The sequence below is a fragment of the Mobula hypostoma genome, chromosome 1, assembly GCF_963921235.1.
Source record: "Mobula hypostoma chromosome 1, sMobHyp1.1, whole genome shotgun sequence".
In the NCBI taxonomy this organism is placed as follows: domain Eukaryota; kingdom Metazoa; phylum Chordata; class Chondrichthyes; order Myliobatiformes; family Myliobatidae; genus Mobula; species Mobula hypostoma.
In genome coordinates, this window is record NC_086097.1 from 63,607,705 (window position 1) to 63,626,457 (window position 18,753).

Sequence of the window (18,753 nt, forward strand, 5' to 3'; positions counted from 1 at the left end):
CCCTGCAGAAGTCTGTCCTGACGAAGGGTCTCGGCCTGAAACGTCGACTGCACCTCTTCCTAGAGATGCTGCCTGGCCTGCTGCGTTCACCAGCAACTTTTATGTGTGTTGCTCCTTGCAGATTCTCCATTTCCTCAGCACTACCGGCCCCTCCACCTATCTTTGTGTTGTCAGCAAACTTAACCACAAAGCCATCTATTCCATAATCCAAATCGTTGATGTACAATGTAAAAAGAAGCGGCCCCAACACGGACCCCTGTGGAATACCACTGGTAACCGGCAGCCAACCAGAATAAGATCCCTTTATTCCCACTCTCTGTTTCCTGCAATCAGCCAACGCTCTATCGATGTATGTAACTTTCTCGTAATTCCATGGGCTCTTATTTTGTTAAGTAGCCTCATGTGTGGCAACTTGTCAAAGGCCTTCTGAAAATCCAAATATACAACATCCACTGCATCTCCCTTGTCTAGCCTACTGGTAATTTCCTTAAAAAATTGTAATAGGTTTGTCAGGCAGGAGTTTCCTTTGAGGAATTCATGCTGAGTTCTGCCTATCTTGTCATATGCCTCCAGGTACTCTGTAACCTCATCCTTGACAATCGACTCCAACAACTTCCCAACAACCGATGTCAAGCTAACAGGTCTATAATTTCTTTTTTGCTTCCTTGCTCCCTTCTTAAATAGCGGAGTGACATTTGCAATCTTCCAGTCCTCCGGAACCATGCCAGGATCTATCGACTTTTGAAAGATCATCGCTAATGCCTCCGCAATCTCCACAGCTACTTCCTTCAGAACACGAGGGTGCATTCCATCTGGTCTGGGAGATTTATCTACCTTTAGACTATTCAGCTTCCTGAGTACTTTCTCTGTCGTAATTGTGACTGCGCACACTTCTCTTCCCTGCCACCCTTGAGTGTCCGGTATACTGCTGATGTCTTCCTCAGTGAAGACTGATGCAAAATACTCATTCAGTTCTTCCGCTATCTCCTTATCTCCCATTACAATTTCTCCAGCATCATTTTCTATCGGTCCTATATCTACTCTCACCTGTCTTTTACTCTTTATATACTTGAAAAAGCTTTTAGTATCCCCTTTGATATTATTTGCTAGCTTCCTTTCATAGTTAATCTTTTCCCTCTTAATGACCTTCTTAGTTTCCTTTTGTAAGCTTTTAAAAACTTCCCAATCCTCTGTCTTCCCACTAATTTTTCTTCCTTGTATGCCCTCTCCTTTGCTTTGACTTTGGCTTTGACCTCTCTTGTCAACCACAGTTGCATCCTTTTTCCATTCGAAAATTTCTTCTTTTCTGGAATATACCTGTCTTGCACCTTCCTCACTTCTCACATAAACTCCAGCCACTGCTGCTCTGCCATCTTTCCCGCCAGTGTCCCTTTCCAGTCAACTTTGGCCAGTTCCTCTCTCATGCCACTGTAATTTCCTTTACTCCACTGAAATACTGACACATCAGATTTCGGCTTCTCTTTTTCAAATTTCACAGTGAACTCAATCATGTTATGATCACTTTTCCTAAGGGTTCCTTCACCTCAATCTCTCTAATCACTTCCGGTTCATTACACAATACCCAATCCAGTACAGCCGATTTCCTAGTGGGCTCAACAACATGCTGTTCTAAAAAGCCAACTCTCAGGCATTCTACAAATTCTCTCTCTTGAGATCCAGTGCCGACCTGATTTTCCCAATCCACTCGCATGTTAAAATCCCCCACAATTATCATAACACTGCCCTTCTAACAAGCCTTTTCTATTTCCTGTTGTAATTTGTAGTCCACATCACTGCAGCTGTTTGGAGGTCTATAAATAACTGCCATCGTGTCCTTTTACCCCTGTGATTTCTTAGCTCAACCCATAAAGATTCTGCACCTTCCGATCCTATATCACCTCTTTCTAATGATTTACTATCATTTCTTACTAATAAAGCCACAGCTCCCCTTTGCCTACCTTCCTATCCTTCTGATAATTATAACATATAGTTACGTTAGTGCAAAGCAATACCGTAATTTGATGAAGAACAAACCATGGGCACGGTAAAAAAAAGTCCCAAAAGTCCCCGAGTTGATCGACTCCCGAGTCCCCGATAGCAGGCAGCAAAAGGGAGAAACTCCCTGCCATAAACCTCCAGGCACCGTCAACTTGCCGATGCCTTGGAGGCAGCCGACCACAGCCAACATTGAGTCCATCTGTCCAAAAACTTCGAGCCTCCGCAGCCCCTCCGATACAGCCTCTCGAGCACCATCCTCTGCCGAGCGCCTTTGACCTAGCCCTGGCTGCTGAAACAAGCAAAGCCGAGGATTCGGGGCCTTCTGCTCCAGAGATTCCGGTCACCACACAGTAGCAGCGGCAGCGAAGCGGGCATTTCAGAAGTTTTCCAGATGTTCCTCTGTACTCTCACGTCCGTCTCCATCAAATCAGAATTGTGCACAGTCCCCTACTTGACAGATAACAGATATTCATCACCGGAGAGGCCGCGCGTGCTGCCGTCGTGCCGCCACCTTCTCCTCCCCTTGAGCATTCAGTTGGATCCTTGTTCTTTTTTAGGATAAGCGAGATAGAAGCTTCATAAAAAGATTGAGGCAAACTACCTGTAAGGGGTATCGACTTTTATGTTACTGCGGAGGCTAATTAAAATGGCGTCTTTGTTATGTTAATCTGAGGAATGCGGCTTTGTTGTGTTAAACGCTGAGAAAGTTTGCGCTAGCAGCTTGTTTTGGTTTAGAGTGTGATAAGAAATATGTTATTAACCAATTGGGATAGTTGTTACATTTTTGGTTTATTTGAAGATACTGTACGCGCGGGGTTTTGGGGCAGAAGGTAGGAGAGCGAGACAGAGGATGGACGAGGTGCTGTGATGTCCGCTAACAGGGTCAGACCCCAAGGAGGGCGTTCGGCGAGGAGACGGAGATGGACTCGTATGGAGCGTCTGGTTGACCACCGTTGTTGGTCCCAGGTGGCCGGTGGAGGCTGTCCGAGGGGTCGCGGGGTGAAGAAGAAGGTCCTTGAGCTCCAACTGTTTCGTGCACAAAGAAATTGAACTTTGATAAGTGTGGCGCCTTTTATTTTCCTTTTACATTTTATTCTCTATTAATTATATAGTTCCAGTAATATCTATAAACTGTAAATCATTTAATTGCATCTGGTGTATTGTCTGTTATTTGGGCGGGGTGGGGTACCTCACACAGCATCCACACAAATGAATTATCCAGTTTGGCGGGGCCAAGGGCTGTTTCCCTAGACGACAGCGAGCCGAGCGACCCTGAGGGTGGCCGGGGGGGCTACATACCCAATTTGAAAGAATCCAAAAAAACTAAGTGTAACTGTAGTATAATTAATGAAGAAAAAGCCTTATGAAATTCTCCAGAAAATCCATCTGGACCTGGAGCCTTCTCCGAATGTAATGAACGTATAGCCTCGGCTATTTCCTCGTAAGAAATGGGTTGATCCATCTGTTTGCAATTATCTGCAGAAAGTGCAGAGATATTTAATTGATCTAAAAATTTGTTCATTACAGTATTATCTTTAGGGGCGTCAGAACTATGAAGTTTAGAATAGAATTCTCTAAAGGTATCATTCATTTCAGAGTCATCATTTGTCCTATCACTATTAGTTTCGCAAATTTCTTTAATTTGTCGTTTAACTACAGAAGTCTTTAACTGGTTGGCCAATACTTTTCCTGATTTATCTCCGTGAATGTAAAATTGAGCTTTATCTTTAAGAAGTTGAGTTTCAATTGGATATGTTAACAGAAGATTATATTTAGTTTTAACTTCAATACATCTTTTATGTAAAACAGGATCTGGAGCTAGAGTATATTTTTGATCTAATTGTTTTAATTGATTGGCTAATTCAATTCTTTCTTTATTAGCTTTATTCTTAACACTCGCAGTATAAGAAATAATTTGTCCTCTAATATAGGTCTTGAAAGTATCCCATACAATAAGATTAGAAGTCTCTTCCTTTTTATTCTCTTCAAGAAACAAAATAATATGCTTCTCAAGAAATTTTAAAAGTTCCTTATCAGATAACAAAGTTGTATTAAAATGCCAAAATCTGTTGGTTTGAAGAAGACCAGGGAGTTATAAAGATAAAAATATAGGAGCATGGTCTGAAACATCAATCTCTTTATATTCACAGGAACAAACTGATGAAATCATTTGACTATCAATAAAAAAATAATCAATCCTGGAATATGTGTGATGAACATGGGAAAAAACGAATATTCCCTATCTAAGGGATATAAGAAATGCCAAACATCAACTATACTACACTTCAATAAAAAAGATTGAATAAACAAAGCTGATTTATTAAGAGACGCTGGTTTAGAAGATGATCAGTCTAAGATTGGGCCTAGCCAACAGTTAAAATCTCCTCTCATCACCAAACAATAAAGACGAAAAACGAAAAAAAGCGTTCAAAGAATCCTGGGTCATCTACATTTGGGGCATACACATTGGCAAATACTATTAACTTATTATCTAGTTTTCCTGAGACTATAACAAAACGTCCATTAATATCAGACACTACTTTATGTTGGACAAAGGAAAGTGTATTATCCATAAGAATTGAAACTCCTCTAGATTTGGCCTGAAGAGTGAAAACAAAGTCCATTCCAACGGTTGAAAAACCATAGATTATCACATTTGTGTATGTGAGTTTCTTGTAAAAAAATAATAGGGACCTTAGATTTCTTAATATAAGCAAAAATCTTATTGCATTTAACAGGGTGATTTAACCTTTTCATGTTTAAACTGAGTAAATTAATAGTCTGGTCCATTTTTAATACTATTTAAAGGAAGGGTTAAAATATAAGTTAAAAACCAAGCCATAAACCTTGAGAAATGGTAACCAAACAATAAGTTGGCTAAAAATTCGAAAACAGTTTCTAGGGAAAAAACCATAACCCTGCCCACATCCCAAAGAAGGAAAACCAACCAATAGAAAGTCGGCATCTACTAACTACTGACAACCCCCCAAAAAAACCTGGTGATCGCTCCAATTAGTTTCAAGGTTATTTATATTCCAACCTAGACTAAACAAAACTCAAACAAGAGATTCAGCTCTCGTATATCAAAAATATAGCATTAAAAAAATACGAAAGGAAATTAGTTACAGAGGTTTATCAAAAGTAAAAGATACAATTATTCATACAGATAGATATTGAACATTAATCTTATGTCTTCATGGAAAAACAGACTAGGGAATTAGCTTTCAAATTTTAAAAAATCTTTGTGCTTCAACATTCAAACGAAGCCATTCCAAGGGTCCATCTTTAATGAGATTCTCAGTCAAACTGGGGAGCCAAGGGACAGGTTAAAACCCTTGTTAAAAAAAAATTCCAACAGAGCTTGTTTAAACTTAGCACACTCCTGCATAACCTCAAGCAAATAACCTTCGAGAATCTTAATATTCCACCCTATAACCAGACATGCTCCTTTGATGGGATTTGCGAATTAAAAATTCCTCATTTAATCTTGTGTCTTCATGTAAGGAGAAACTAAACAGTTAGCCTTCGGATTTAACCTTTGGATTTTAAAAACTTTTGTGCTTCAATAGTCAAGCGGAACCATTCAAGAGAACCGTTTTTAAGTGTAATTCTGAGTCAGGCTGGGTCCGAAGGAAAGGCTTGAAACCCATATTTAAAAACTCAGACATAACTTTTTTGAATTTAACACGTTCCTACATAACCTCAGGCAAATAATCTTCAACAATTCTAATCTTGCAACCATTGCGGTCAATCATGCCTCTTCGACAAGATTCACGAATTAAGAGTTCCTTTGTTTTAAATTCATGAAAGCAGATTATTACTGATCTCGGTTTCTGAGCGTTAGGAGATCTAAACACAGGAGATCTGTGAACTCACTCAATCATAGGCACAGATGTCAAAATCTCTGGAAATAATTCTTGCAAAAAGTTTGCATAAAACTCCATAGGATGGTTACCTTCAATTAATTCTTCAAGACCCAGAACCCATAAGTTGAACTTTCTACTTCCATTTTCTAGGTCGATAATCTTCTGACTTAACTTTTCTTTGGGACTTCGATTGCTTTTCACAAAGCTTCTGCAATTCATCCACCTCTGTTTCCAGAGCAATCAAATTTTCCACATTATTCTTAATACGTTTATCATGTTCATTAAGAGTTTGTTGAATGAGTCCAATTTACCATCTATTTGTTTAAATTCAGTGCTGAATTGTTGAAACTTCTCAGAGGCTTCTCGTTTATGACTTTGCAGCAATTCCATATTAGAATCCAAAGAGGCAGGAAAATCATCCTTTTCAGTATCTCTGGCACTCCTTCCAACCATAATGAAAGAATATCACACTTAAAAAGAAGTTTCAAGACAGGTTGGAAATAGTAAGATAATTAAAGTTGGAGCAATGGCAGATTGCTGTTACTCCATCAGCCACCACCAGGAAATCTCATCATTCATTTTTAGCAATAATTAATTTCACATCTCCTCTCAGTGTTTGCTGTAATTACAATTATGGCAAGCTGTCAAAATCAAATCGTACTAGAAAGATTGTTCCATATACAATCACAGTATTAAATAATCGGCTCAAGCATAATTAAATAAACTGTCTCCTTTGCATGCAAAATTGTTTCAAAAGGTACCATGATGCAACCCCAGCAAAATGTTACTAATAATTCATTTACACTATTCCAGAGTTTTGACCCAATACATGGATGATTCCTTTCCCCCTTCAGGTGCTGCTCTATCTACTCAGTTCCTTCAGCAGTTTATTTGTTACAGCCTTTCCTTCTTTTGTTGCTGATATTTCTTTCTTCTCATTTATTGTGTAATATCAAAATAATCATGAATATTGCATCATAAGAGCCATTTTGCATGGAAACAGGCTCTTCATCTCAACTGGCCCATCTCAGGAAGAATGAGACTAGTGCAAGAGAACTTGCTCCTGCCTCCACTGTGGTGATCTAGAGCATTTCCAAGCATCGTGCCCCAAGCGCCCAGTAAAAGAGGATATCCATCAGCAGGAAGGGGAATCAGACAGGTTGATTCTCTCTACAAGCATCTTCCCCTTATCATGTAATGCTTCCAGCTTACTTGTCATGGGGGTCCCAGACCCATGAGATTCAGGTATTTATTGACTCCAGCACAGCCGGAAACCTCAGGGATATCTGATGGAAAGTTCTGACTTGACAATTGAAATAGAATATCAATGTCAAGGCTCTGGAAAGTTAGCCTCTGGGCACCAGCAAGATTCTCCTTTCCAAAGAACCCCTCCAATTCATGCCAGAAGGCGACCCTTCTATCTTGTTGACTCACCTGAACTGCAGTTAATTCTTGGCCTTCCCTGCCTATCTCGGCACAACCCATGGACCAACTGGTCTCTAACAGCACTCCAACAGTTGTGATTAGCACGCCTGTCTACCTGTCTGGGTCCAGCTCAAGCTACTGCCAGCATATCCCCTCCTATGCCAACTGCTAATGTGGACCTGTCTGGTCTTCCAGCTTACTTGAGATTGCCCACTTCACTCTCCCCAAGCTCCTATCAGCTCATGAGACCATCATCCTCATGGTTCAGCATATGTTCAGGCTGCATGGCTTCCTTCTGATTAAGCACCACAGTTCAGGTCCCACTTTTGGAGGGCTTGCTGTTCTCTTTTGGGAGCCACAATCAGCCTCTCATCAGGTTAGGGTCACTGTAGTGTAGTGGTTAGCACATTGCTTTACATCCCCAGCAGCACGGGTTTAATTCCCACTGCTGTTTGTAAGGAGTTTGTACGTTCTCCCCGTGACCATGTGGGTTTCCTCCAAGTGCTCTGGTTTCCTCCCACAGCCCAAAGACATACCAGCTGGGAGGATAATTTGCCATTCTAAATTGTACCATTTCATTTTAAATTACTTTCTGACTGTGGATTGGATTGGATTGCATTTGACTCTGAAATCGCAAAGAAAAAAAACTGCCCGCTGGGAAAACTATTTCCCAAGACTAAACAATGGAAACATGCTGCATTAGAATTTGTAGGCCAGATGCTTTGGCACATGCTCGTAACCCAGGTGCTGGGAAGCTATTATTACTGAATTTGATATATAGTTGAGATCTGCAATTTGCCTATATCAAAGACTGATATTCCTCAAGCTTACTTGCAACAACATAGGAGTCCGAATAATGAATAACAAAAGAGGATTAGAATTGAGCATTAAATTTAACAGACAAACAGAGGCTCAAGGTCACACTTATGGAACATTAGTCACCTTTAACGTTTCTGGGTGGCTATCCTTGCCCAACATTACCTATCACTCAATAAAGACTTTCATCAATACCTCCCAACTCCAGCCCACTCCATTCTTCCTCAATAATGGAAATCTGCCTCACTGTGGACCTCATGCATCTTAAGAGTGAAAACTGAATGAAGTAGGAGGAACTAAAGAACACGCTGACTCAGTCGTCAGCACTGAACAATATCCTGCCATATTGAAGTGGCTGCTTCTCACCATACAATTTTAAGTGATTCAATTGTTTCTGCATTTTTTCTCAGAGTATCAACTTATTCTTTATGAGAGCTGATATTATTTTCTATCCAATGTGAATTTGTTAGTTGATGCCTGCAAACAGGTGTTGAACCAATGTGAGGAGAAGAAGAGAGAAGATTGAAGAGGGTGCAGAGCAGGTTTACCAGGAATTGGCCTGGAGTTGAATGCATGTGCTACAGGGGGATAACTGGCCAAATGTAAGTTGTTTTCTTTGGAGCAGTGGAGTCTGAGGGGAGACCTAATAGTGGTTTATAAGATTATGAGTGGCATAGATAGACAGATGAAATCTTTTTCCCTGGGGTTGAAATATTTAATACTAGAGATCATGCAATTAAGGTGAGAGGGGATAAGTTCAAAGGAGGTGTGCAGGACATGTTTTTACACAGAGAGTGCTGGGAGACTGAAATGCACGCACAGAGGGTGCTAATATGAGAGAGGTGTTTAAGAGACTCTTAGATAAGCACATGAATATACAGGGATGGATGCAGAAGGGATTTGCTTAGTTAGGCGTTTAATTACTAGTTTAATTAGTTTGGCACAATATCGTGGGCTGAAGGTCCTGTCCTGTGTGGTAATGTTCAATGTTCAATGACTTAATTATCTACTAATTCCCTTATTCACTTTACAATGGTAACTAATAAACATTCTACACTGCCTGTAATAGCATTTCAGAAAAAAATAAACAATTAAGAGAAGTAACATCTCTAAAGGATGTAAGCCTATAAAGTAATTTTGTTTTCCTAATGCTCATACACCCACTTCTTCAGCAATAAACGGTGCAGAATCACAGTCTTTTCCCAGAGCAGGGGTATCTAAAACTAGATGGCATAGGTTCAAGATGAGAGCGGAAAGATTTAAAAAGGATCTGAGGGCAACTTTTTCACCGTGAGGGTGGTGGGTACAATTAAAATATTTAAAAGACATTTAGACAGTTATCTGGATAAGAAAGGTTTAGAGGAATATGTGCCAAACTTGGGGAGATGGGACTGTATGACCATTAAACATGGATGCAGAATTAACCCACTCAGCCTACTCTGCCATTTGATCATGGCTATTTACTTTTCCTCTCAAACCCATTCTCCTGTCTTCTCCTTGTAACTTTTGATGATCAAGAACCTATCAACCTCTGCTATAAATATACCCCGATGATTTGGCCTCCGCAGCTACTTGTGGCAATGAATTCCACAGATTCATTGCCTTCTGCTAAGGAAATCTCTCCTCATCTCTGTTCTAAAGGGGTGCCCCTGTATTCTTATGCTGTGCCCTCTTGTCCTAGTATTTCCTATTTGAAACATCCTCTGCACATCCACTCAATCTAGGCCCATATGAAGTAGTGACTTTAGTCAGCAGGCCAAGTTGAGCAAGAGGGCCTGTTTCCATGCTATATAGCTAGCTGTATGACTCTTTGAGTCTAATCTGTTCTGCAAACTTCACATCAACCACACTGCTTACTAGATATTCACCAGACATTTTTGGGCATTTGACAAATGAATCACCAGCAATGCCTTTCAGAGGAAGTTCACCTACGATTTCCAGAGTCTACCAATATTAGAGGGCTAGACCCACTTACACAAATTCTTATCTTTGTCAAATAAAGCATGCTGGTCATCATAGACAGGAGCAGAGGGGTACACTGGAAAAAATGCTGTGCAAGACTTCTTCATTTGTTAAGCTGACTTTCTCATCCGGATTCAATTTCTCATAAAAAAGTGCATTCACCAGCCCTGTTTCCACAACAGAATCTATTCCTGTCTCTTTCTATAATTTGCTTTGCAGAGAAGTTGTGAGCCCTTGCACCACCTCATGAAGAGTAGTCAGCATTACTGAAAGTGAGCTCTCTTTCAGTCCGACCTATACAGCCACTGACTCAGGTTTTGGCACCAGCTATACAGAGCATGAGCTTATGAATGGTTAATCCTTAGGGCCAGGGCATGGAAATAAAATGTAGAAAGTTCCCTGGAAGGCAACGCTGTATTCATTCTCCGCTGCTGAGCGTGTTCTGCTGAGGTCACACTACCAAGAATGACGATGGGCAGATCCAGCAAAATGTTGGGCAGGCTTCTTGGAAGCTTGCATGTAATGTTGCAATGCATGGTGGAATAAAGACAGAAAAGGAAAAGGAGCAGGACTAAACCATTCAGTGTTCAAGCTTGCTTTGCCATTCATCAAGATCATGGCTAATCTTCCAAGCAAATGCCATTTTCCACCACTATGCCTATATCCCTTGATTTCCTCGATATCTCAAAAATCAGCTTCAGTTTTGAATGAAATCTGAGATGAAGCCTCCAGAGCCTCTCGGGTACAGAATTACAAAAATTCACTATACTCTACATGAAGAAATTCTCCTCATTTCAGACATAAATTACCAAACCATTATTCGTGGTTCTGAGCTCCTCAGCCAAGAGAAACATTCTGCCTTTATATTCTGTGAGAAATTTTGAAGTATCAGTGAGAACTCATCTCATTACTATGAACTCTGGAGAATGCGGAACAAATCTTCTCAATCCTACCTCATAACACAAGCCCATCAGTGCTTTCCTACTGTGGCAAGTACATCCCTTTTAATTAAGGTGACTGAAACTGTTCACAATACTCCTTGTGCATTCTCACCAAGGCCCTGTTCAAATGCAATAAAATATCTTTAATCCTGCACTTAACTCCTCTTAAGGTATGGGCTAACAAACCATTTGCCTTCGAGAAATAGTTGGTCAGGGCCTCAATGCACAGAGTATAACATTTAGAACTAAGATCAAAAGAAATTAATTCACCCCGAAGGCTTCTGCCATTAAAAAAAAGTATTGGAGACCAAAGCAATAAATATTTTTGAGTTGGGGGAAGATATGCACTGTGGCCACTTTATTAGGTACATCCATAAACCTGCTCATTAATGTAAATATCTAATCAGCCAATCACATGGCAGCAACTCAATGCGAAAAAGCATGCAGACATCGTCAAGAGGTTCAGTTAAGTAACACACACAAAATGCTGGAGGAAATCAGTAGTCCAGGCAGCATCCATGGAAAAGAGTAAACAGTCGAAGTTTTGGGTGAAGACTCTTCATGAAGACTCAGTTGTTGTTCAGAGTAAGCATCCAAATGGAGAAGAAATGTTATCTAAGTGACTTTGACCATGTAATGATTGTTGATGCCAGACTAGTGGTTTGAGTATCTCAGAAACTGCTGACCATCTGGGATTTTCACACACAACAGTCTCTAGATTTACACAAAATGGTGTGAGAAACAAAAAAATCTAGTCAGTGGAAGTTCTGTGGGTGAATCACCTTGTTAATGAGAAAGGTCAGAGGAGAAATTCCAGACTGGTTCAAGCTGACAGGAAGGTGACAGTAACTCAAGTAACCATGCGTTATAACAATGGTGTGCAAAAGAGCATCTCAAGATGCACAGCACATTGACCACGTTCAATAGTTGATGTGGATGGGCTACAGCAGCAGAAGACCACACGACATGCACTCAGTGGCCACTGCACTAGGTACAGGGCATACCTAGTGAAATGGCCTCTGAGTGTGTATTTTTAATGGCAAGGAATCTAGGTTCACAGAGAGACAGTAAGACTAAGGACCAAGGAATGAATAATCATGATTTTATTGAATCATGGAGATCTGTTTATTCCCACCCTTTGCTCTCTATACTGTAACAAATTCTCAATCTATGTCACTGTGTAATATTTTATGAAACCCCTTGGTTTCCTTGGCTGCGTAAGTCTCGGGAAGACAACCGCCGACCTGCCAAACTCATGAGATTGAGGTGCTCTCCCACCCCAACCTCCCGTTTGTGTGGATGCTGTGTCATTTGCTACCCTGTTACAAACTAGTGCCACAAAATAACAGACAGTACACTGCATACAACTAAAGTAATCATATTTATAAATATTAATTTAACTAAAGGGTTAGTAAAGAATAACAAAAAGAAAAGGGCTCATTCTAATTAAACAGTTAAATGTGCACAAGGTGGAGCTCAGCTTAAACTTCTTTATCACTCACAAGCTCACAGCACCTTCCAAATGTCGCTCGCAATCCTTCTCGAACATATACTACGACTGGTTCTCTCCGGTGTCTTCACTCTTCACACCCCACTGAACAAAAGCCCAAGACCAACCTTACTGACCTGCACCAAGAAAACCTCCCGCTAATTGGATGGCACACATTCACCATCATCCCTTATTTTCAACAAATAGCCCAAACAAGCTGAAAACAAGCTGCTCTTACAGAACTGCCAAAATGAAATACATACAGCATAACAGTAAAAATATGAACCCGGGCATTACATTTACATTTGCTATACTCAAATCCATGGGAACAATTCCAGAATTTACAATGTATCTGAAGATGTTAACTGGATTGTTGACTATCTACATAGCCGTCATTACTGGTAAAATAGAGAAAGTGTATTAATATGAATTTTGTTGGAGTGTAGGTATTCTTAATGAACTAAGAGCAAGACCCATACGGTTAGACTGAACGCCAAAAAGATGGAGGTACTGAAAACAGAGATGCAAGGGTAGCAAATAAAAGTTGTATTGGGGATGAAGTCATTTGCCTGAAATGCTCTTCAATGGACCGTTTCAGAGCTCTGACAGCCAATGCTTTTAATAAAATCCAGTGGTTTGCTCTTCTCATCCAAGTTACTCTGATGCTAGAATCAAACCGATGTCTATCTTGCTTGTTATTTCTTCAAAGATTTGTCAGGCAAGATTTTCCCCTGAGGAAACTATGCTGACTATAGCCTATTTTATCATGTGCCTCCAAACACCTCATCCTTAATAATCAAATCTAACATTTTCCCAACCACTGAGGTCAGACTAATTGGCCTATAGTTTCCTTTATTCTGCTTCTTGAAGAGCGGAGTGACATTTGCAGTTTTCTAGTCATCCAGAACCATTCCAGAATCTAGTGATTTTTGAAAGATCATTACTAACACTCCACGATCTCTTCACCCACCTCTTTCAGAACTCTTCTCTCTAGTTATGGTAATTTCACGCACTTCATGAGCCGTGACACCTGGAACTTCCAACATACTGCTTGTGTCTTCCACAGTGATGAATGACGCAAAATACTTATTCAGTTTGTCTGTCTTTTCGTTGTCCCCCATTACTACCTCTCCAACACCGTTACGTTCAATGTTGATATATTTGCTTTACGCCCATAGCATATTGTATGTATTCATTATAATAAAGTAATTGTATTTTAAGGAGTATTTGTGATAGCAAAATGTCTCACCAATGTTGCAACAGCCACAATACTTTCGGTTACATTTGTGGTGAGTATACGCACAAATCTCAAAGACAGAGTATGACTCCTCTTATTAAGAAAGCCTATGAGCTCTACTTCAGATGTAAACTTGGTGACCAGAACATGGTTTGGGCTCCTCACATCTGTTACACAACATACCCTATCGATCTTAGGGCTTGGCTCAGAGATACTCGGAAATCTATTGATTCAATGATATGGCAAGAGCAGAAGGATCATGTGACAGATTGCTATTACTGTCTGACCAGCGTGTCTGGTTTCTCTGCTAAAAACAAGCAATCTATTGAACACCCCAATCTCCCTTCAGCCATGAGACGTGTGTCGCATGACGATAGTCTCCAGTACTGAAGCCACCAGAGACATGGAGTCTAGAGGAGGCGGACAAAGATGCCATGATGCAAAGCCAGGAATGGAAAATGACACAGATACTGAGATCTGTTAAAGAGTTTGACAGGCTAGATGCAGAAAGTATGGTTTTCCTGACAAAGGAGTGTAGCACCAGGGAGAACAATTTGAGAATAAAGGTTAGAATCTGATCAGAAGTCGTTTCTTCTGTCAGAAGGTGCTGAACCTTTGGAATTCTCTGGAGGCCTATGGTGGCTCGGCCATTGGGTTCTATCTAAACAGAGAGTAGTAGATATTTCTGGAATTTGGGAGATATAGGGAGATATATATAGTAATGAAAAATGCTGCTGAGTCAAAGACTTTGACAGATGAGAGAGCAGGCTCGAAGAGCCCAAAAATGAAAGTACTTGAAATATTCAGTGGGCCTTGCAGTATCAGTGGAATAAGCTCTTGCGAAACAAAATGCCTTTGACCCGAAACATTAATTCTGTTTCTCTTTATGCAAATGTTGCCTGATATTTTCTGCTTTCACTTATGATTTCCAGGCAGGAAGGGTGAAATGGACTACTCCTGCTTCTATTTCAGTTAACAGGATCACCAATTTGGACTTGAGGGTGTAGCAAGAGGAAGCCTCTTATACGGAGACCAGTATTTATGAACAGCCGGCTTCCTCTCCAGCAACGTATAATAAATAAAGCAGTAAGTGAGTAACATTCTACTTGAGGTGAGAATAACACAAAGTATGATTGACAAGTAATGATGGTGGAAAATACCCAAAATAAACAATAAAAATCTGACCTCTCAAAAGAGGAAAATGACAAACTGCCTGGTTAAAAAGTCAACAACAGAACACAAATCTCAGAGTCACTCTGTAGTGACCAAGATACAGCTTACATGATTACTGACAAAGAAATAATTAGTTTCTTCAAGCTAATTTGGCATTTTCCACTAACATTCTCTTTTCTTTAGGAATCTACATTATCCCTTTATCTTCACATTCCATTCAGATATCCACACAATCTGGGAAATATTGACTAAATCAAGCAAGGATCACAGAATTTAATGTAAGCTGTCAACATGAATGAAAATATAAGGCTGATTCAATGAAACAGGTAAGACTTTCACAATGAATAGCAGGACCCGGGGAACTGTAGCAGAGGGAACTTGAAGTATAAGTATATGTTTACCAAAATTGGAGTTACGTATAGACAGGGTAATGAAGAAAGCTTTTTGCATAATGGCCTTCATAAGTCATACCATTAAATATAAAGTTGGGAGGTCATGATGCAATTGTGCAGAAGGTGGGTCAAACCACACTTGCACTATTGTGTTTAGTTATGATCACCCTGCTATAGGAAAGATGTTATAAAACTGGTAGGTGCATAGAAAATATTTACAAGAGTGTTGCCAAGATTTGCATACTGAGTTATAGGGAGAGGTTGAGATCGTTAAGAACACCAAATTTCTTGGTGTTCACCTGGTGGAGAATCTCATCTGGTCCCTCAACACCAGCTCCATAGCAAAGAAAGCCCAGCAGCGTCTCTACTTTCTGCAAAGGCTGAGAAAAGTCCATCTCCCACCCCCCATCCTCAACACATTCTACAGAGGTTGTATTGAGAGCATCCTGAGCAGCTGCATCACGGCCTGGTTCGGAAATTGCACCATCTTGGATTGCAAGACCCTGCAGCAGATAATGAGGTCAGCTGAGATCATCGGGGTCTCTCTTCCTGTCATTACAGACATATACACCACACGCTGCACCCACAAAGCTAACAGTATTGTGAAGGACCCCATGCACCTTTCATACAAACTCTTCTCCCTCCTGCCATCTGGCAAAAGGTACCAAAGCATTCGGGCTCTCACGACCAGACTGTGCAAAAGTTTCTTCCCCCAAGCCATCAGACTCCTCAATACTCAGAGTCTAGACTGACATCAACATCATTTATTATTATATTGTAATTTGTCCTCTACTGTGCCTATTGTCTTGTTGATTAATTATTGTACTGCCCTGCACTGGTTTGTGCACTTTACGTAGTCCTGTGCAGGTCTGTAGTCTAGTGCAGTTTACCTGTTCCTAGAGATGCTGCCTGGCCTGCTGCGTTCACCAGCAACTTTGATGTGTGTTGCTTGAATTTCCAGCATCTGCAGAATTCCTGTTGTTTGCAGTTTTTATGTTGTTTTACATAGTCTGGTGTAGCCTTGTGCTGTCTCACATAGTTTAGTGTAGTTTTGTGTTGTTTCATGTAGCACAGGGTCCTGGAGGAACATTGTTTTGTTTTTACTGTGTATTGTACCAGCAGTTTATGGTCGAAATGACAACAAACTTGATTTGACTTGACGGTGGATATTCTAGCACTTTATTCCTTAAAGCGTAGCAGACTGAAAGGTGATCTTATAATACTGAGAGGCATCGACAGGGTGAATGCAGTCAGTTTTATTCCCAGGGAATCAAGAACTAGAGAACATATATCTAAGGTGAGTAGAGAAAGATTTAACAGGAATTTATGGGGCAAATTTCTTTTACACAAAGGGTAGCATCTATGTGGAAATAAGCTGCCAAAGGAAGTGGTTGAGATAGATACAATAATAACTTTTAAAAAACAGTTGGACTGGTGCATGTATTGAAAGGGTTTAGAAGGTTATGGGCCAAGTGCTGTCAAATGGGACTAGCCTGGATGGAGCATCACGGTCAGCATGGACCAGTTGGACTGAACGGCCTGTTTCAATGCCAGATAACTCAATTACTCTATAAAATATGAACCTACCACTGAAGCATTTAAATCTTCATAAACTTTAGAAAGAATTCACATAATCTCATTATTACAAGACAATAGAAGTGGAGAGAAAGATTGCATATCATTCAATACAATTCACTCATTTCAAATTGATCACTGTTTTCACAATGGAGATAAAACACACAGCATACTTCAACATTTTAATACTTCAATACGTATTTACTTCAATATCCTCATATCTACAATTAACATTTGCAATCGAAAGTATTGCTTCATTTGACATGCAATGTCTTCCACCTCAATATCTTAGTAACCCATGGTAATTGAAGATTAAGCACTTCCTTGCGATATGACAATAAATAATTGGGCATGTTGCATGAATGAGATAATTACCTTAATTTCTGTAGGGAACCCTGAATAATTTATCCTAAGTAAGCAGTATCAGAGAACCTTCAAGTGCAACATTTCTTGAAGAAACGTTAAGAAATGTAAAGGTTTTTTCTCTTTGTAATCATTGAAGTTCTGTTTCAGCACAGAATAGAACACAGAACACAGAACACAGCACAGAAATCCACATTTATTTTCTCCATTGATTTCAATGTGATTAAAAATAAATAGACTATCTGTTTACAGTGAAACATTAGATTTTAAAAGCATAGCTAACAATTTTAATGGAGGATGGTATTTCCAACAGCTACATTCAAATATCTGTATAGGAAAGTGTTCAAGCGATCATGTGAATGAACAAATAAAAGCAATCTATATGTTGTCTCGTCTGTCAGTATAAAGTGATTAATATTACTTTGGATGGATGTGCTGAGACTGAAATTAAATTAGAAATGAGCTCCCCATCAAATCAGCTCATGACTTTAATACAAACTTATCTAGTACAGCTTTGTATCTTGCCACGTGAGATTTTACAACCTAGAAATCATTTCTCAGCAAAAACAGAGTGATGTACTTACAGGGCAGTCTTTCCATGGTACAGATTTAGGGAGGATGTATACTCTTTTTTCATATTTGCAGTATAAACAAAATCACACAAATATGACCAAATAAATGGATTATTCTCAATGCCTAATCGGTGCCAGTGAAAGTAGGCTTTAAATGGAGAACTTCATCCATCTAGTTCATTTTTAATGCAATTAACATCTACATTATTTTTAATTAGAATTCTTTGGGGAAGACCTTGCTGTAAAATTTGTACTGGGAATGCAATGCACAATTAACTCATGCAATTGACCTGATCAAAAAAGAAATGTTCCCTCTTCATCAACACGATTACAGAATGTGTCAGTGTTTGCTTATTATTTTAAGGCTTATGCACAGGCCAAACTAAACGACTAGCATTAGATGAAGCAAACTGGTGCTGACCAAAGATAGTCTTGAGATGTTTGGATTGCAGTTACTAAATTTTTAGGTGCTTGGAGGAAATCAAAGCAAAACTGGACACCCTGATGAGGAGAGCATGAGCAAACCAATTTACCCTCTGGGAAACCCAGCAATCTGATAGTCAAGTGCTCTTTAGAGTGTATGGCCATTAAGCTAATGATATAGTGGAGTACCACAGCTTTACTGACTTCATACAGTGCAGTGAAGGTAAATCATTCCAGCATCAAATTTCAGTTCCTAGCAAATTACCATAAACCTCATCTTTCTCCAAAGCTGGACACCTCATCATCAAGCAATATTTTTTATCAATTGAGATTTCAACGTAAACTATGCCATGCCCCTTTACACTTACCAATACTTCAGGACTTAAAACTATTACACAGTTACCACATGTGAGCAGTTTCACCGTCGTGACAGCCACATCACCGAACACATTCTAAAACATACACTAGAAGAGTCTTCTCACTCCCGTAGAAAAAGACACAGAACACTGGGCAACAATTTT